A 22,015-nucleotide genomic window follows, 5' to 3' on the forward strand; every position below is an offset into this window, starting at 1 on the left:
AGGGCTGTCTCAGACAACTTAGGACCACCCCTATATACCAGAGTCCACTAAAATTATTCAAACTAGCCAGTCCTAAACTGAGTCACCCTGCTTGCCTTTCCAGCAGAAATATGAGTAAAAGCTCCTGCCCATGGGCCCCCCTCACTCCCTCTGCCTCCTGACTGATGTGTTGCTAATTCATGTGGTCCTGCACAGTGTGCCCTGCTTTCTGTTCTAGGGATCTGAGACTGTAAGAAGTTCCTCTTTCTGGAGGAAGGCATTTCCCGTGTCTTATCTTAGCATACCTGATTAAATCAAATTCCACATACATTTTAAAATGCAATTTTAAAACTTGTTTGAAGTATGGTGTTCTCTGCACGACCCTTTTATATATGGGTGTGCCATAATTATCATTATTATTCACTTTTTTTTAACATTTCAGTGATTTTAATTAATTTTCATCCATGGTGTCTTTTTTCATTTTTATTATATTTTTATTATGATTATTTATACATTCAATCGCTATACATCATTTAGATTGTAAAGAGATTTTACCCAGCATGATTCACATCTCAGCCAGTTGAGAATACTATACACATCCTCATCAATAGATAACAAATCATATTTGTGTCCCACAAATACTTTATCTCTCCTTATTTTTCCCCTAATTTCCTTTCCTGCACTCATCCTCTCCCTCCCTCTCCTTCCACTTTGTCTCTAGTGTCCACAACAATTTTAAATGCTTTTACGTTCTCCAGTCTTTCAGTCTCTGCTATAGAGTGTGGACAGTCTGTATATGTTAAGCGGAGACATACAATGTCTCTCTTTTATAGCCTGACTTGCTTCACTCAGCAACAAATCTTCCATATTCGTTCACTTTCTATCAAATTCCAGGGCCTTGTTTTTTATGTCTGAATAATATTTCATGGAGTTTATGTGTCATACTTTTTCAATCCATTCATCTATTTGTGGACATTTGGGTTGGTCCCATGTCTTAGCAATCATGGATAGCACTGCAATATAGTTGTGCAAGCACTTTTCCAACTGAGCATTCTCCTGTGCTTTGGGTAGATACCCAGGAGTTGAATTACTGGATCATATGGTAGTTCTATTTGAAGGTCTTTGAGGAACCTCCATACTGTTCTCCATAGTGGCTGGACCAATTTACATTCCCACCAACAATGTAGGAGTGTTCCCCTTTCACCACTTTCACCACATCCCTGCCAGCACTTATCTTTTTTTTTTTTCTTTTTTTAATATTTCTTGAAAGCCTTCTCCATGGTAAGCACAATCCTAGCACTGGGGGTAAAGCAATGATCACTAGGACAAAAATCTCTGCCCTTGGGAGGTTATATTCTAGAATGGGGTTGACAGACAACAAAATATAGAAAATAGAGTTTATCTGATGATGGTAAGTGTTAGGAGAGAAGTAGAGAGGAGGAATGGAGGGTATCAAGGAAAGGGAAGAGGATTCAATTTAGGATAGAAAGACATAAAAAATCTCCCATCCCAAGGGTTGTCGATTCATACTAATTAAGGTGTTATTTGCTGTGCAGAAACTCCTTAATCTGATGGAATCTCACCTATTTTTGGGATTATTGCCTGTACTTTGGGAGTCTTACTTAAGAAGTTTTTGCCTACTCCAATATCTCCCAGAGTTTCCTCAGAGTTTTCCTCCAGTAGTTTTGTAGTTTGTGGTCTTAGGTTTAAATCTTTGATCCACTTTGAGTTGATTTTTGTTAATGGTGACAGAAAGGAGTTCAAATTCATCTTTCTGCAGGTGGATACCCAGTTTTTCCAGCACCATTTGCCAAAGAGGTTTCCCTTTTCCCACTGGATTGACTGGTACCCTTTGTCAAAGGTGAGTTGGCTGCATGTTTTGGGGTTTATTTCTGGGGTCTCTACTCTTTTCCATTTGTCCTCACGTCTGTTTTTGTGCCAATACCATGCCATTTTGGTTATCACAGCTTTGTATTATATTTTGGGGTCAGAAAGTGAGATGTCCCCCACTCCACTCTTCTTGCACAGGATGGCTTTGGCAGTACAGAGTCTTTTATGATTCCAGAAAAATTCTGTGATTGTCTTTTCTAGATCTGTGAAGAATGTCTGTTGTAATTTTATTAGGATTGCATTAAATATGTTGATTAATTTGGGTAGGACTGCTATTTTGATTATATTAATTCTGCCAATCTAGGAACATGGAATGTCCTTACACTTTTTTGTGTCCTTTTTGACTTTTTTTTTTTTTAAGGTTTTCATAGTTGTCCTTATAGAGGTCTTTGACATCCTTGGTTAGTTTTATTCCTAGGTATCATATACTTCTTGTGGCTATGGTAGATGGGATTACTTTCTTAAGTTGTCTCTGTCTGCTTGTACTGTGGTCCAAATACTGTGCTAGGCACTTTAGGGTATTTAATTCTATCCCACTTTACAAATATAGAAATTGAGGTATAATAAAAAGGTTAGTTCACCCACATTGGAACTAGGATTTAAACTCAGTCCAGTCCAACAAAGTCATTATTCTTAACCAGGGTTCAGCAAATGATTTCTGCAAAGTGCCCAAATAAATATTTGTGGGACTGGTGATCTCTGTTGCAACTACTCATCTCTGCTGTAGTGGTATGAAAGTAGCTATGAACTATATGGCAATGAGTGGGCATGACTCTGTTCCAATACAACTTTATAAAAATAGGTGGTGGCTGGAACTGGCCCAAGTGTTACACCTATTTTTTTTTTAAATGACTTACTTACTTTATTCTTTATTATTATTTTTTGTTTGCTATAAGGCATGTGTGCTCACCAGAGAGAGACTGAGAAGAGAGAAAGTGAGAAAGCAAACCACTAGGTCTGGAACTTGAATCATGGTCAGTCATGTGGGAGTCCAGTGCCTTAGCCACCATGCCACCAGCTGGCTCCATCTGCCCTTACTGTTACCCACTAAGCTACACTGCTTCCATGATGCCAAACACTCAGACTAATAATAAAAACCCTGGCTTTGGTGGAAAAAAAATTTGACTTAGGTTACATCTCTGAACTCTAATTCTAGATATTCAAAAATTGAGTTCAGTCACAAGGAGTTGTGAGCAGTCATAGGAAAAGAAATGCCAATGTCCATAAGGATGGGTTAATCTGTCTAAGGGACAGAAGATGATGAGCATTGTAAAAGTGACTTCTCTTACCTCTTTTACCTCCAAAACAGTACACTTAGTGATATACTGTGTCCTAGCCAATGGGTGGATAAACCAGAAATTCTATTTAGGGGAAAGAGCATGCTTAGTGAATTTTAACATGTATGAAACACAATGCTAGGTTCTTGATAGTCTTATTTCGCTCACAATACTGCTATGGGGTGGGAGCGATAGTCTATGGGTGACAGAGGAGAGCTGAGAGGCTGTCATATCTAGAGGGCTGCAAGCAAGGGTCTCTCAGGACAATACACCATTTGGGAACTTAGCAGATTCAGAAACTAGCTATCATTATTACATTCATTTTTATGTTCAGTGATGACAAACTTAACTACTAAGTTAATAGACCATGTGCTCTGAAGCATAGACCAGTGTATTAATTAATTTATTTATCCAGGAGTATTCACACCTAATGAGGAGTTAGTTCAACAAGCATTTCTTGAACTCTCAATATGGATGAAGACCTTAAGGAACAAAAATAGAGAAGAGGACACAGTCTCCGTATTGAAGAAATTTTCAGACTGGTCATTGTATGGCTGAGAGGGATGTGATGAGTGCTGGGTACAGATGGATCAGAGACAATCTAAACGTGGGCTGCACCCCAGTAGGCTGCACCTACGTATTGGGGAGCAATCACTTGGAGTCTACCCATGGGACAGAAAGAAGGAAACTGAACTGGCCACCCAAAAGATCATTTGCCCTTGCTCTGCTCTCTCCTCTGCAACCTTGAAGAATAATGACAATGGCTCACATATACAGAGTGCATGAAACAAATGCCCAACACACATGACCTGACAAACTAAATCTGAATTCCTGAGTGTGACAGTCTAGGCCTCCTGTGATTGAGTCCAATAGCATATTCTAGTTTTTTCTTCTCTGCGTGCACCCTAACCTATAGCCATTCTGCATTGCTTTACGTCACTTTGACTTTCCAGCTCTAGTTTACATGATCATTTCTGTGATACCTAATTGCCTTCTCCTACTAAGTATCATAATGCTGGCCATCTACCAGCCCTGGATCGTATGGTAACTCCTCCTTGAAAATATTCCTTGGTGGAGACCTTCTTTTGAACACCCAAAAATACTGTGCCTCTCTCAATGGCACTTAAGAGTCTTTAAAACAAAACAAAACAAAACTAAACTAAACTAATGCTCTCATTTCTGATTATATAAGTAAAACATTGCTCATTGCAAATAACTCAAATAATAATGGCAAATTTTGGGGGGTAAACACATCATGGTCCTCTCATGAATATACATTCCTCAAGGACAACACTGTGTTTCATTAATCTTTATATCCTTTAGCACCAGAAGGTCTACCCTTGGCTTGGTTCATAGTGTGAACTAAGTAAGAATGTATTTGAATGAATGAATTATGCTTAGGACTTTTATAGCTAAGCTTAAAGCTGATTTTTAAAGCTTACGTGAGATTTATGGTCAGTAATATTTTTAAAAAGAATTATTTTATTTAACTTAATTTATTTACTTGTTTTTCAATTTGACCAGAATCGGACAGAGAGAGAAGGAAAGTGAGAAAGCAAGCCACCAGGTCCAGGATTCAAACCATGGTCGACCATCAGAGTCGGACAGAGAGAGAAGGAAAGTAAGAAAGCAAGCCACCAGGTCCAGGATTCAAACCATGGTCGACCATGTGGGAGTCCAGCACCCTTAACCACCCCTCTCTCTCTCTCTCTCTCTCTGTTGGCCCCTCCATAATATTATTAATGTTTCTTCATTTCTAATGGTATAATACATTTCCTTTGAAAAATTATTCATAAAATTATATCATTGCTAGGTTAACAAAATGTCTGTGATTCCTGGGAGTGTTGGGTCAAATCCATCTCTGATCATCTGTTATTGCTGAAAATTTTACTGCCTTTATCTTCAGACTACTCTAGAGATGAATTATTTAATTCATGCTGAGAACATTTCAGTACTTCTGGTTGTTCACCTTTCGAAGCTCCTCAGGTATCGGCTGTATTTGTGAGTTAAAATATTCCTGGGTTATAGGTCTTAACTTCATTGAAAATTGACTGCACATTTTTATCATTAAATCATGAGCATCAGGTGACTTTCACATTTCTGCTGAAGGCATGTTTCTCATTAGGTTAAAGCCTTTCAGTCTGTACAATTAATGGTTCATCACACACTAGGGAACATTTATTAATTTTCGTTTTACTTGTTTTTTGGAGGTTACAAGGGTTAAGGGTTCTAAGTTAGAGTTATTGAAATTTTAAAAGGTGTAAATAGGTAAATATTACGGTTTCTGGAAAAGTGAGACATTTTTCCCTTTAAGCATGTGATTAATATTACTAATAAAAATGTCATCAGCCTTCTCTGCCAGGGTGATGCAGTTAGAAAGACATTTTGCATGTATGTGTGTGGTTGGTTTTCTTCATCTAATAAGATATTTTGAGAGATTGCTTAATGTAAGAAAATTAGTTTTAAAAACAGATCCTTGATGCTTTGTTGATTTTTTTTTCCCCCAATCTTCTGGAGGGCACATGTGCTGGGGGCTGGGGGGTGGTAGAGAGAGAAAGTGAGAAAGTACTCCCCCTATGGGGCACATTCACATCAAAATCCCTTCTCCATCTCTCCCTCCTTTCAGGATTTTGGGCATGGGCAGACACATGCACAAACCCGGTGTGCTTTTCAAGCTGTTGGGCCAAGACTCAAACTGTGCTGTAGGTCACATAGGATCCAGCTGCTTTAACCACCAGGCCAGGGGCTAGCACACTTTGTTGATCTTATATAATAATTCAAAATGAAAAATAATATGTTCCTATGCATTTACAAAAATAAAGATTGCATTTTGTAGCTTATAGCTGTTTGAGATATACAGGTTTTTTGTTTGTTTGTTTTTTGCCTCGTGTTAATTATGTAACACAAATACATTCTTGTTGAAAACTGAATTTTTAGAAAGCAGCCTCCTTCCTATACTTTTGTAGATAGATAACTTATTCAAATTATTCAAATTTTGCTTTATTCATAAGCTACTTTCTTAAGTAGTTATTTTCTTATGCTACTGTTCATAGTAGCTGATGTTGGGGACCTCAAAAGTTCATAGAAAAATGGAATTAAGGTACATGTTTACTTTGGTGCAAATAACTTTCTAAATACATATAGTTTTGCATATCACACATTTCTATAAACATTTTGGAGACTTCTGCAGAATATTTTTTAGAGAGATTTTTTTGCTATAGGACATGTATGCTTGTCAGAGAGACAGAGAGAGATAGGGAGACAGAAAGCCAGAAATCACACACCCCCAATCCCCCCAGTGGGGATGGCCACATCACAATCCCTTCTCTTACATTCTCCTCTCAGGATCTTGGGCACGCACAGACATGTCCAGTGTAAGTTTCAAGCTACCAGATCTGGGACTTGAACTGCAGTTGGCCCTGTGGGAATCCAGCAACATAACTATTACACCATCTGCTGGTCTTAGACTTTTGTATAATATTTAATTGTTGCACAGATCATGAGACACTTCCTAAACAGCTTTATTGAGCTATAATCCACATACCATATAGCTTACTCACTTAAAGCGCATTATTCAGTGGTTGTTAGTCTATTCACAGAGCTATGGAACCAACACCACAATCTAATTTAAATTTTTGTCACCCCAAAGAGAAACCTTGCCCATTAGCAATCACTCCCTATTCTCTCCACTCTACCAGCCCTAGGCAAACACTAATCTACTTTCTATTTCCGTAGATTCAGTGGCATCTATAAAAATTTTTTTAATTATCTCAATGTTTTGGTGATTTTATGACATTATTAAAAACAATACATTTAATGCAATACATAGAAAGTGGTGTTTTCTACCTTATAATTTTTATTTTTTCAAATGAAGCATCTGGTGTGTAATAATTTCAAATCCATCGGTTAACTGCACCAGTATTATGTTTGCCTGTGCTGTCCTTCTACTTGATTGGTACTATAAAAGTTTTATTTTTATACCTACACAAATGCAGAAATGTTAAGTTGACATTATTAAAAACAATACATTTAATGCAATACATAGAAAGTGGTGTTTTCTACCTTATAATTTTTATTTTTTCAAATGAAACATCTGGTGTGTAATAATTTCAAATCCATCGGTTAACTGCACCAGTATTATGTTTGCCTGTGCTGTCCTTCTACTTGATTGGTACTATAAAAGTTTTATTTTTATACCTACACAAATGCAGAAATGTTAAGTTAAGAAGATGGTGAATATTTAAGTGGTGCGCATGAAACACACTCAGAGCAGACTATCTCAGGCAATTGTATCATTCTTCCTTTTATTCTTCATTTCCTTCTCCCTCATTAACATGTAAACACTCACATACACATACATTGGTCAGGGTCACACATCGTAAGCAGATTTTATGCAGTAGAGCACAAGAAGAAGCAATGCATGTTCAGTACTGAATATTCCTATACACATTATGAAAACAACATGTGTATTTTGATTGCATGTACATGTGGTTTATTTCTAAATCGTAGTGGGAATCACAAGACATTCTCTAGAGGTTAGAAGTGCTAAACAAGAAAGCAGAAATAGATAAAAATAGTATTCTAGATAGACACTTGATTCTACTGAAATTATTCATTGCACTATCAGAAAACCTGCGGGTCATTCATGCATTCACTCTTTTATTTAATACACATTTATGGATTAATACAATGTAAAGGACACAGTGCCCTTTGTAACAGTGACCATCTAAAATTTGGCTTCCTTGGGAAGTGTTGCCCAATGTCAGCACATAAGAGGGTAGGCTGTCTTCTCACAAGGAAAGAGCTCAATGAATCATGCATCTTTTCCTTTTTCTTGAAAAACTGCAGCCTATATTTTTCAGGAAAATTCAACATAATTGGTATATACCCATCTTTTTAGGTGAATTAGGCCTTAACTGACAGATAACCCATTTTGTTCTAAAATTCAACAAACTCTCAGAAAATCTTATTCCACACAATCTTTTGAATATGTCATTTGCCATTTATATTTGATGGCCTTAAGCAAAAAAAAGTTATAAAAAGGTATTAATGCAAGTAGATAATAAAGCTGCATTCTATAAATCTATAGCAGCTTACAGTAATCATTAAAGCATGCAAAAGTCTTTCATCTATTCAAAAATATGCAGTGCACAGAATGTCTGCTAAGGTGCATGACAAGTCAGAGTTAAATATATATTAATAAATGAATTAGCTTCATAAATAATAGCCATAATGACATTTTAGGAGACAATAAGTCTGAGGATTGTCAGAAAACGGTTGATGTATGAGCTTCACGTCTCAGTGATTCTTCAAAATGAATAGGCTTTGCGAGATAGTTCAGACCCGCGACCAGCCTATTTCCTTGAATAATTTACTTGTTGTCAATTTGTACAGCCACATTACACATGCAAATTGTGCTGCCTGTGCAAACACCACTTGGAGATGATAAAAACAAATTTACGAAGGCTATAGAAGAAGGATTTATTTCACTTTCTCACCCAGGTCAAGCAATACATGTATCTGACGATTGTGTGTACCCAATTTTGTTGTAATTATATCAGCAAATTATTCCTTATAATCTTATTATTTTTAGCAGTCTCCTTGTGCTTGGGATAATTAGCTTTCTTCACTCAGTGTAAAAACAATTCAACTTGCCAGCCAGGCAGGGCATAGCTCCATTATCTGTTTTGGGTTTAAATTTATTCCCTATATTCTTGGACACTTTGTGTAAATTAAAAATTTCATAGTCCCTAATACTGTACACGCTGTTCATTCAGTGATGAATTAAGGCCCCTAAACCTCTCCGTTTGCTATTAGATATCTCACCCACTTTATATGTTAATCTGTGCTAATGAATTCCACAACCCCTAGCCACAGCGAGATGACTAAAATTATTACCACTTACAGAGATATGCCTTTTTCATTTAAAGTTCAATTCAAATTGCTCCCATAAACAGTCTGCCACACAAAGATACCTCCTATAAAGGAGAGTTACTTACCTATAAGTAGAGTTCTCTGAAGGTAGTATTATCTGTGGATGCACATTCCCAGGTCACGTGCCCTCAGGTCTGTGGCATGGGGGGAGAGAATTCATAGCTGATGGGTAGGTCTTTCTTTCCTTGGGGCCCCTCATTAGCTCTGTGGCCTATATTCCTGAGGGTTATTTGTGCCACACCCCTTCACACAACCAATCCTGTTCTGAGTTCACAGGCCCAAAGTATAGTAGGGAAGAGTAACTACCAATTGAGAGTTGAAGAATCGGTTACCATAAACAATTGCTGATCAGAAAGAAGTACAGTGGCCATCTTTAAAAAGTTACCCATAAAGTAAAGTACCTAGTAACTGAAAATAAAGTCTAATTTTTAAAAAAACATGTAATACTGGGGCCAGCAGGTGGCATGGCGGTTGAGGTGCTGGACTTCCGGATGACCAACCATGGTTCGAGTTCTGGATTTCTTACTTTCCCTTTCTCTCTCTTGTCAATTAAAATAAATGAATAAATAAATAAAATTAAAATAAATTATTAAAAATACATAATACTAAATTTAAAGCCTACATTTATTTAGTTTTTATATAAATAACATTACTGTGGAAATAGTATAATCTCATTATGGAAAAATTAGAAAACAGAAACTAAAAGAATAAAAATTATATGTATTCCAACTATTAGTCCCACCACTCAGTGATGACTACTGGTTATCTACTTTTATAGACTTGATTTCTAGTTAAACACTCTGTTAAGATGACAACAAAATCACTAGTCTTGTCACATCGTTCTTTAACACATTGTCACCAGAGGTTTTAAGACAGCATGTCTGCCTCACTGGCCTCTAAATCTCTGGCTTAGCCGGAAATTAGATCGTACAGAGATTGTTTGCTGCCTTCCTCAAAGTTGAGTGATTCCCAAAATTTCAAGTGCTGACTGAGCCCTTTGTCCCTTCCATTCCTCTTTCCCCAAACAAACACTCAAACAAGTTCTGGTCCCACTATGGCTCTAAGGTACTCTGCAATACCACATTCCAAGAAAAGCTTTCATAAATGAAAGGAAAGGAACCATGTGTGAGGCCCAGTCTAAGGAGAGGTTCTTGTGCCAGATTTCATCCTACCTCATATGTGTGGAACCTCACATTGGTACAGGTGGTGCTTTACTCTGGTTGAGTAAAGGTGGAGCAGGTGCTGTTACTCTGTTTTATAGATGGGAGCTTCTGAGGTTTGGGAGGTTAAGTAACCTGCATGGGGCTAAAGGGTTAATTCCCAGATCTACATGACTCCTGAACACAGCACTCTCCATTTTATTCTTGCTCTTAATTGTCATTTATGACTTTGAAACTTAGAACACTTGGTGAATTTTCAGTATTTCTCCTTAAAGACAAATCATTTCCAAAGATAAACCTTTGGAAACCCTTTTGGTTAGAAATTCAGAGCTTCATATGTTATTTCAAGATTCCTTAATTATTTATTACCTTGAAAAGGCTATTTACATAAAGCAAATATTTTGCTTCTGGAGAGTTTATAATAGTCTACCTTTTATAGTATCCTCTACTTAAAAGTCAAAACAACTTCTTGGGAATGAGATTTTTCAGTCCGTGTTAATAAAATACCCATAGATCACTTATTTAACATCACACCTGGTACAACACGATGAGGATCCACTCTGGCCTCTCTGTTTGCTCTTCTCTTCTTGCCATGGGGTCACTCACAGCATCACAAGCCCATGAGACGAGGATGACAAATCACAGGTGCAATATAGTACAGGAACAACGTCAATTTACTGGAACAATTTAAAACATCATTTTAAAATCTGAAACCATCATGTGAATGATAGATTGAACAGCCTACAATTAACCTGAGTTAATATTTGGCAGAGCTAGATGGATAGCTCTTAACGTCTAATCTCACACAAAGTGCTTGACAGTCTTTACTGAACAAAACCAAATATATTTTAATTCAGCATCTTCCCTGGAATACAATGTAGTCACCTAGTTGTCCTATTTACATTTATTTTAAATGGGAGTTTCATTCTAGCAAGACCAAGCCCAGAAAAAAAGTGATGTAGAGGTGAGGTTGGCTTTCTGCACCTCAACCATCCTCGGAGTGTTACCTTACTCACTCCTCCTGGTGTACTCTGCCCCTTTATCTTGGGTATCATGTTTCCTGCTAGTCCCCCCCTTCTTTTTAAAATCACCTCTCTTAAAACCAATTGGTTATTCAGTCACTCTGCAACGTAGATAATTAATAAGCTTATTATGTTTTCACCCACAGGATACTTTACTGACAGAGTCAAATCACAGAGAAAGTAATAAGGGACCAGTAAAAGGTTCCCAGTGACCATCAAATAATGTAACTGAACTCAAAATTCTCAACTGTCATGGAAATCTCAGTTGTAGAATTGGTGAATGCCACATGGAAGACAAGTTCTCTAGTTCATGTGACAATTTACTCTCCTTGGAGAATATAGTTTGTTCACATACAAAATGGGCATAACAAAAAACCTCCCTCAGATGATTGTTGGGAAGACTGAATTAGTTGATATGTGTAGAAACAATTAGAATAGCACTGGCATTTAGAAGTCCTCACTTCCTTTTGAAGTTTTCTTCTTCTCTCTCTCTTTTTTTTAAACTTATTGTATATATTTTCCATGAGAAGGGGACAAAAAGAGAGAGAGAGAGAGACAGAGAGGCACATTCCCAATAAGTCTTCATGCTGTGATCTGCCTCAGCCAGTCCAGATCATAGGCATGCATGTCTGGCATAACAGGGAGGCCTTGCGACACAAACCTAGGACCTTCCCATGTGGATATCATTGAGTTACTACTGCACCACCACCTAGCCCCTGCCTCCTATTTCTTGGGGAGACAATGCAATATAGAAGAAAGCAATGGGTTTAAGGGTCAGATGATCCTGGTCCCATACCTAGATGCTGGTACTTGCTAGCTATGTGATCATGGGCACATAATCTTCTGAAACAACAATTATTAATTAGGTATTATTGCATAAAATCATTTTCCCCAACAAGGTCATATTGGGTATAGGTAAGGAAAATTTATGTCAAGTTTATTTATTACTCACAATTTAAATATTAGCCAAGTTCCCAATGTCTAGTACTATAGATAATGTAATGAGGTAATACTAAACATAAAAAGTATCCATCTTTGATCTTAAAGAACGTATGATAATGGGACCAGCAGTTCGTGTAATGGCTATGTCGCTGGACTCCCCCGTAGGCGACTGCAGTTGGAGTCCTGGACCCGATGGCTTAAACTCACGCCGGGCGCATGTGCATGCATGCCCAAGATTCCGAGAGGAGAATGGAGGAGAAGGGATTGCAGCGTGGCCATTCTCCCTGGGGGGTGATTTCTCGCTTTCTGTCTCTCTGTCTCTCTCTGTCTGTCTGGCGAGTGCACGTGCCCTATAACAAAAACCTCTCCCACAAAAAAGAACGTATGATAAAATGAATAAACTCTAATAACAATAATAAAACAAAGATTCCATGAGAAACATGAGAGGATATTTAAAGAGTTATTCATCTGTTACAAACACTTCCACTTCTAGTCATGACCAGGTAAGCTCATGTCTGACCAACGTTTCCATAGGTAATACCTATAGACTCCGGAAGGAGCAAAAATAACTATTTGAAGGCTTTAAAGAAAAGAACAAAAGCAGGTAGATACTGGAGAGTCAGATACTGACTTCAAGAAGAGGACTTCAAGGCATGGGTTTACTCTTTTTTTTCCCTGCTTTTATCATGAGGGCAGGCCATGGTCAGTACTGTGTAGGGAGGCCAGAAATTGAATACAAATCTTATCTTACTTGAGAAAGGGTTTGAGTCAATAACAGTTCCTAGGGAGTCTTGCAGAGAAGAGAGACAGTGTGTGCCCTAATTTCTGGAAAATCAGTATGCTCTAATATCTGGATGTCCTTGAGCCCTGCAAGTAAAGGGCAGAGTCCAAGGAGTCCAGCTGAGGCTAAGAAAACTGAACTTAGATTTGAGCTGCCCTATATTGCCAGGGAGACAGAACTTGTGCTTCAGGCTCAGCCAAGTTAACTGCCTGCTTTGGAAAAACACAAAACAAAACAAAACAACCCAAATAATACTTTTTGGAGAGACATAATAAAATCCAAAGTTTATGGCACATATTATTCACAATTTCTAGGATAAAATCCAAAATTACTTGTCATATAAAGAAACAATTTCTTTTCTTTATTTCTTAAGCTTTAGGGTACATGCACTTTCCAGACAGAGACAGAGACAGAAACAGAGACAAAGACAGAGGAAGGGAAAGTGAGAAATCACCCTGTGGGGGGATGGCCATGCTGCAATTCCTTCTCATGCAGTCTCCTCTTGGGATTTTGGGCATGCATGAACACACGCCTAGTTTGATTTTCAAGCCGGGAGTTTTAACTGTGCAGTTAGCTATGTGGGATCCAGCTGCTTTAAGCTCCATTCCACTTTCTATTTCCAAGAAAAGAGAAAATTAATGGAGAATAATTCTGAGAGTACCCTAATGCTCAAATCAAAAGATAAGGATTTTAAAATAGTTGTGATTAAGGACTGTAAGGAAAATATAATAATGAAAAGAAAGGAAATCTCAGTTGAGAAATACAGTCTATTAAAAAGAACTAAACAAAAATTCAAGAACAGAAAGATAAATAAAATTTTAAAATTCATTAGATAGCTTAAAAGCATAGTAGATATGATAGAATAAAGGATCAAAAACTTGAAGGTAGACCAATAGAAATGATATAATCTGAATAGAGGAAAACAATTTTAAAAACAGGTCAGCCTAGCTGAAATAGCACACACTGGCTGACACTGCTATTTGGCAGGCTGAAGCCATGTGGGTGGCCTGGGTTCAATTCCTGATTCACCATTAAAACTAGGCATGGTGGCATATGCCGATAGCCCCAGACACTCAGAAGGACTGCAAATTTAGTTAGTGTGGAAAGCATAACAATCCTGTCCAGAAGGAAACAAAAATCGGTCTCATGACCCTGTAAGAAAAAAATGATGGAAAATCCCCCAACTTCATGCAAAATATATAGAACATAAAGAATGCCTCTAGAGACAATTTTGCATGTAGTCAGATAAATGTGACACATCTCTTCCTAGGAAACAATGATTTGAGTCACCTAAGACACTCACCAGAATCAACTGATGCTTATTAACAGTAGAACAACAGCTTTAAAATGAAGAAAAAAAAAAGGTGCCAAAAACTCTATCTAGGAAAATATACTTTAAGAATGAAGATGAGGTCAAGTTTTCCCTAGGATAAAGAAAGCAAAGAGCCTCCCTTAAAAATAAGAGAGTGCTGTATCAAGGATTAAATTATAATTTTGTCATTTTTTCCTTGAAGTTGCAGGACACTTAATCCACAAGGGCAAAAAGCCCAGACTCAGTGGCTTGAAAATCATGCCAGGTGTGTGTGCATGCATGCCCAAAATTGCAACAGGAGAATGGAGGAGAAGGGATTTGGACATGGCCATCCCCGCTTGGGGAATGATTTCTCACTTTCCCTCTCTGTCTCTCTCTTTCCAGCAAGTGCTTATATGCTATGGCAAAAAAAAAAAAAAATCTAATAAATAAATAAATAAATAAAAGTAAAACAAAAGGATAAAAAGCAAGACCTGAGTTAAGAAAGCAAGACACAAGTACATATTATCTACCAGACAAAAGAAGAAACAAACTTTAAATGCATAGATATGTTGAGAATAAAATAATGAAAAGGTATACCATGTTAATACTAATTTTAAAAAAGATAGGGTAGCTATATTAATATTACACAAAATAGGCTTCTGAACAAGGAATATTAACAAGGGTAAAAATAGCTAATGTATAATGATGAAACAGTCAATTCACTCAGAAGTCATGGAAAAAGTAATAATATATATATTATATGTTTATATATAAATTTATAATATAAATATACATAAATATATATTTATATATACATATACAAATATGTATAATTTCTATTTCTAATATTATATATATATAATTTCTATTTCTCTTTTCATTTGTCAGTTTTGCTTCTGGTAGTAGATATATTGTTTATATATAAAAATATAAATATATGTTAATATATTTATTATATAATACATTGTATAGTATATGTATATAACAATATATCGAATATATATCATTTATATATTGTTTATATATTTTATATATGTTTATATAATATGTTGTATAGTATATATATAACAATATATCTAATATATGTAACAATTTATTTCCTACTACCAGAAGCAAAACTGACAAATGAAGGGAGAAATAGACATAGACATATCCTTAAATAAGAGTCGGACGGTTCAACATTCTCTCAGTAATCAACTAAACAAACATAGAAAGTCAGTAAGGAAATAGAAAACTTAAACAATACTATCAATCAACTGAATCTAACTGATGTTTATAGAACAATCCATACAATAACATCAAAATCCACATTCTTTTCAAATGTATAATCAAAAAAGTTAAAAATCATATTTTTATGTAATAGCAAAAAACAGTTGGAAATTTAAAACATTTCCATTTATAAGATATCATAAAAATCAGGAAGTACCAAGGTATAAATCTAAAAAATATGAGAGGACTTTGAAAATTTAATTAAAAAGTAGAATTAAAGTGTAAGTTCACTTTGGTGCAAAAAACTTAAGTCCATGCATAGTTTTTTCATAACAGGCATTTTCATGAACATTTTGAAGACACTCCCCCCCCCATAAGAGCATGATCTATTTGCTGGAAACCACGAAATATTCATGAGAAAAATTAAAGATGACCTAAATAAATCTAGAGTAAACGGTTCATAGAAGACTCAGTAAAGGAGACTATACTAAGGCATGGTGGTAAAATGTTACACTCTGTGAGGCTGATCCACCTGGGAAGGTTCCAGGTTTACATCTAGTGACCTCCCTATGTGTGTACCAGGCATGTCTATGGAGTGGCTGGCTGATTCAGGGGCTATGTTGTGGCATCAAGAACCTGTTGAGGGACTGTCTCTCTCACTTTCTTCTTCATGGAAGAAATAAATAAACTTGAAGAAAAAGACCTCCCTGTGTGTGCCAGGTACCAGGCATGTCTATGGAGTGGCTGGCTGATTCAGGGGCTATGTTGTGGCATCAAGAACCTGTTGAGGGACTGTCTCTCTCACTTTCTTCTTCATGGAAGAAATAAATAAACTTGAAGAAAAAAGAATACTAAATAATATTACAATATCAATTCTCTCCAAATTTATCAATGCATTTCCACTGAAAATATTAGTAGTAATTTTTGTACAAATTATGAAAAGCACACAAATTACAATAGTCAAAGCAATTATTTTTAAAAGAATGTGGTTGGAATATTCATGCTACTATGATGAGTTTCAAAACTCATCATAAAGCTACTGTAGTTAAGACAATGTGGATTTAAATGAATAACATATGCAAATGCCAGTAGAATAGAATTAAGGGTCCAGAGCGCAGATCTACACCTGTCCAGTCAAGGTGATTTTTAACAAAGGTGGAATATTAATCCAATGGATAAAGCAGTTTCAAAAAATTGTTCCGGAACAATTGGACATTCTGGTGCCAAAAAATAAACCTTATTCTTTGCACCATACAATAATTGACTCAAAATGGATCATAAATTTAAAACTGTATAAACATCTAGAATAAAACAAAGAAGAAAATCTTTGTACCTTGGATAAGGCAAGGATTTCTTAGATATAACATAACAAGTACAAACCATAAAAGAAAAAAAAAACATCAACACATTGAACTTCATCAAAATTGAAAATTTTTGCTCTTTAAAATGCAGTTACAAAAAATCAAACGACAAGCAAGAGACATCATAAGCTATTAAAGAAATTAAAAATTAATACCACATGAGATACCACTACACATTTACTTGAACAGATAAGTTGTATTATGTCCATACTAAAGAATGTGGACAAATAGGAACTTTCAGACATTGCTGATAGGAACGCATAATGGTATAGTACATACCAAACACCAGCAATCCCACAAACAGTTATGTGCCAAGAGAAATGAAAACTCTTTTTCATGAAAAACCCGTAGGAGTGCTTTTAGCATCTTTATTCATAATTCATAATCACTAAAAACTGAAAACAAGTATCTTTTGATTGGTGAGTAGACAAACTCATGCAGCTATGCAATAGAAAACTACTTAGCAATAAAAAGGAACTGCTGATACATGCTATGATATGAGTGATCTTCTACATGCACTATGCCAGATTCTAAAAACTGCATTCTATTTGATTCCATTCATATGAAATGGTAAAAAATAGGAGGGCAGAAAAAATCTAAATTTTTTTTAGCTGAGGTGGGAGAAGTGGTCTATGACAAAAGGGGTATGAGGGTACTTGAGTTCGTGGCAATATTCCTGTACAGTGATTGTGGTAGTGTTTTCATGACTATAGAGATTTGCCAAATCTCAATGTACATATTATAAGGGGTGAATTTATATTGCATGTAAATGACATCATGTGCAAATTACATCTTAGTAGATATGACTTAAAAAAAATAGAATGAAGGCAACATAAAAATAGTTTCAGGTGGAAAACTAAAAAAAATCTGTTGCTGAATCATATATGGCCAACAGTGTGGTTCTAATCTCAGCACCAGAAACTTGAAAAACATGTTGGATGTGTGTGTATGAATGCCCCAAATCATGACGAGGTGGAGAAATGGAGGAGAAGGAATTGTGGTGTGAACATGTCTTACTGAAGGATGCTTTCTCCCTCTCCCTTTCTGTCTCTGGCAAGTGCACAAACCTCTGGGAAGGAGAAAAAGAAAAGATTTCATTTTACTTTGAATAGTAGGAACTTTGAGAAAGATTCTGAAGGGTTCTTCTGGACACATTCAAGGTGAAACGTGAATTCTTTTTTTTTTTTCCCTGCTGTATTTATTTTTTTTAGAGAAAGACTTTTGCTATAGGGTGCGTGTGCTCACTAGAGAGACAAAGAGATGGACAAAAAAATCAAGAAACCATGCACCAGAGGCGATGGTCACCCTACAATCTCTCCACTTTCCTCTCAGGATTTTGGGCACGCACACATGATTTTAAACCTCCAGGTTTGGGACTTGAACTGTGGTGGACTACGTGGGAGTCTAGCGATGTAACCATTATACCATGTGCTGGTCTCTGTTTTTCTCTCTTTAAATTTACAGCTTTCTTTTTCTTAACAAGTACATCGCCTCCTTGTGCTCGGAAATTATGGTAGTGTTTGTAAATCACACACACAAAAAGGTGATGGAGAACAAGAAATGGGAGTTACTGAGCTAAAACTGGAAAAGAGGTTTCCAGTACATGTGTCTGTATCTATGGGGAAGAAATAGCTGACGTCGAATTTATATTCCCCAAACTGTAAGAATCAAAAAAGAGGCAGAGAGCACTTTTTAAGTTCTCTCTAACCAAGGAGAAGACGTGTTGGGTCAATTCCAAAGAGAACCACCAGTAGGCTACCTACATGACCACTCCTCATGTGTAACAGCTTCATTGCTGTTAAGAATAAATAGAGGGGAGTCCGCAAGTGGTGGGATGGTTAAGGTGCTGAACTCCCACATGGCCAACTGTGGTTCAAGTTCTGGACCTGGCAGCTTGCTCTTGCACTTTCCCTTTTGCTTTCTGTCTCTCACTGGCGAGCACACCTTTATCTAGATGCTAACCATTTTTCTTTTCCATAATGGCCTTCAAGCTAGGTGCCTTTTGTGTTGTTCAACTACTCCCAAATCCATCTTTCATTTTCACAAGACTATAACCACATTAACCTCCCTGATGTGCCTGCTTCATTAGTCACTCCCTTGATTAGAATCCTATAATTCCTTAAGTTAGGATTTGTCTGTTTTCCTTCAGGAGGCTTCATAGCCTGACCTAAGCTGGTTTCTTATGCCATCCCTACATCATAGCATTTCTGCTACTCTGCATTTGTTCATTCACGTGATACTCCTAAGCCACCTTCTCTATTGCTGGTTACGCCATACTTTGACATCTCGACTTCTGCCATCCATTCATTCTCTCCACAAACATTTACCTTCTCTCCTCAAACATTCAAAGCACCTACCACACAACCAACACTGTCATGCAGGAGCTCACTTCTGCTTTATCAGAGACAGAAGGCAAGACAACTAATTGTATTTTAATGCAAATAAAGACTTGGTTCTGCTGTGAATCAACTATTGAGAAGGCAGAGAGAAGAAAGGCATGAGCTATCTAAATCAAAAGGTTTAATTCAGGAGCTAATATTTAATTTAGGTTTTCAAGGATGAAAAGAAGTCCAATAGATATAAGAGAGAGGTACTCTCTCAGGCAAAGGAGATAGTATGTGCTAATGTCATCTAGTTTACTTTTGCAATCTTTAGTCTTTCACACTTTGTGCTTACATCATGAAGCATACAATTTTAGTACTCAGGGCGAAAAATATATATTACATGTCCTGGACTATAAGCTTCTTGACAGGCTATTTTATATACTTCTTCTGAATCCTCGGTTCTTAGCACATCACTGGGAATCGGGTACACAGTAAGAACCCCAAAGATTTTGACATACTAATCTGATAATCTATCACTAATTTCTGTTTTCCTTAGTTCTTACATATGAGAAAAGGAAAGTGATATTTATCGACCATTGACTCTATGTCAGTTTATCTGTTTAAGCTTTAAATACATTGTTCCATTTAGGAAGATTAATCAGGCAGTAAGGGTGTTCTGGAAAATGCAGGTAAAAAAGGAAAACTAACCTAGAGGTCAATATAGCAAACCTGTAATGACTGAAGCAGGTGCTTCTGATGGGATCTGATTTCTAGGTACTAAGAGAGAAGGCAGAGGAGGACATTTTTTTGCTCCTGAGACCTCCACTGGGCAGTAATGATGTCTATACTTTATTGACTGCACTGTGCTAGGATTTATCAGAAACCTCTTAAAGAAGGCAGAATGTAACAGTGGAGGGAGCGTGAGCTTTCGTGGCTAGGGAAACTTCCCCATCCTGGGTCTGTACATTATTAGCTGTGTGACATTAGATAAGTTTCTTAAATTCTTGAAGTCTTAATTTCTTTCTCTCTATAGTGGATACAATAATAGATATGCCATAGGATTACACAAGATATTAGATGCAAAATACCTGGTATACAAAATGCTCAATAAACCTTCTTCTTTCTGTGTACAACTTGTTGGACCTAAAGAATGTGAATGTCCTACACATGACCAATTAAAACAAAAAACAAAAAACAAAACGCTTTTCTTTGGCAACATCCTAAAGTACAGAAATGTTGATTTGTCAAATATCAACTCCTGCTGATGTCACAGTAGTTGGTTATTCAGCTACTGTGGAAAATTAATATTGTTTACAGATGCTTCTATCTGCAAACTTTAAAACCAAGTCCAGATAGAGAAACTGTCATCTCTTAGAAATGAAGGAAATCAACATAATACCTGAAATTTTGAACTCCCTGGGTTCAATTCTTTTGCCTAAGTCGTTAGGCCACTTTCTCTTTTTCATTTTCCAAAAAGAGGCATTTTTTATACAGGAAGAAATTATTTTCTTTCTTAGTTTCAGCTAGAAGCATATTTATTATAATTCAACAAAGTTATATTCACTTATTCCAACTGAGAAATATTTAAGGATTTCATTATATTTGGAGAAATTTTTCATCAGAGATTTAGCAGTCACCAATTAATCTTTTAAAACATGGGTGTGACTTATACTCTCTACACTAAAAGAGGAGATTAAATAAAAGGGAGAACTATTCATAAACTATAATATTTCTTGAAAAAGAAAAACTGCTTTGTTTTCTTAAAGATAGAGTTGAGAATTTAAACGAAACTTACATGCTTGAAATTAGTGCCAGATGCAACACAATTTAAGAACGATTCATTGGCTGCATCAGGTATTTCACTAAGATTTAGTAAAAAGTACTCAACAATTCTATGTTTCATAGAAATCTCACAAATACAAGTATTTCATTCATAAAATGAATGGCTTTGGAAGTTTCCAGGGCAGGAATTTGCTGCAGGGAAGGTAAATTTATTGATTAAAATAAATCAAATGACTGACATTTTCCCTAGAAAACTGGCAAACAATACTATTCAGAAACTGAAAGTCTAACAACAGGAATCAGAAGAAAAGTCTTAACCATTATTTATGTTTATTACAGGAATCCAATAATGTCAGATGGTAAACAATCAAACACCTGAGAATTCTCAAATAACCCTTGAGGAACTTAATTTAAAAATATGTATTTTTGAAGTATGACTTTCTAAAAACCTTTGATACCAAATTTGGTGTTTTTAAGTCTTTGGACTATTCATAATTACATTCCACTTCTATCCCTTGCACAGTATATATAATAAATAATGAACATTCTTTTTTTTTTTTGGAGAGATTTTCACTATAGGGAGTGTGCGCTCGCCAGACAGAGAGAGACATAGAGACAGAAAGCGAGAAGTCACCCCCCAGGGGGGATGGTCACACAGCAATCCCTTCTCCTCCATTCTCCTCTCGGGATATTGGGCACACACGCACATGCGCCCGGGATGAGTTCTAAGCCACCTGGTCCAAGATGCGAACCGCGGTGGACTACGTGGGAGTCCAGCGACATAGCCATTATGCTAACTGCTGGTTCCCAATAATGAGCATTCTTTAACTAACTATAAATAGAAACAATTCAGATAGTTCTAACATGCCAACATTACATTACTTTCTTATTACTTCATTCCACATTTCTGCTCTCTCTTTCTCCATTTGAGTCATACTTCTACCATCAAAATTATGGAAAAAAATGTGTGTGTAAAAATATGTGTGTACGCTCAAAATTTATATATTGAAGCCTTAATCCATGGTATGATTTTATGTGAAGATAGGACTCTAAAGAATTA

General features: G+C 36.4%; 1 long non-coding RNA gene across 3 annotated transcripts in view; it reads right to left on the reverse strand.

Annotated features, from left to right (window-relative positions):
- Positions 1 to 22,015, reverse strand: part of LOC102482330 (uncharacterized) — a 51,659-nt gene that overhangs the window by 28,096 nt on the left and 1,548 nt on the right. For all 3 annotated transcript variants that reach the window (XR_001371410.1, XR_336522.2, XR_336521.2), the window contains exons 2-3: positions 10,775 to 10,917; positions 9,146 to 9,214 (exon numbers count right to left, since the gene is read on the reverse strand). This is a non-coding gene — a long non-coding RNA (uncharacterized LOC102482330). The remainder of the gene's footprint in view (positions 1 to 9,145; positions 9,215 to 10,774; positions 10,918 to 22,015) is intronic.

Source organism: Tupaia chinensis, unplaced genomic scaffold, assembly GCF_000334495.1.
Source record: "Tupaia chinensis unplaced genomic scaffold, TupChi_1.0 Scaffold139602_1, whole genome shotgun sequence".
Taxonomy (NCBI): domain Eukaryota; kingdom Metazoa; phylum Chordata; class Mammalia; order Scandentia; family Tupaiidae; genus Tupaia; species Tupaia belangeri.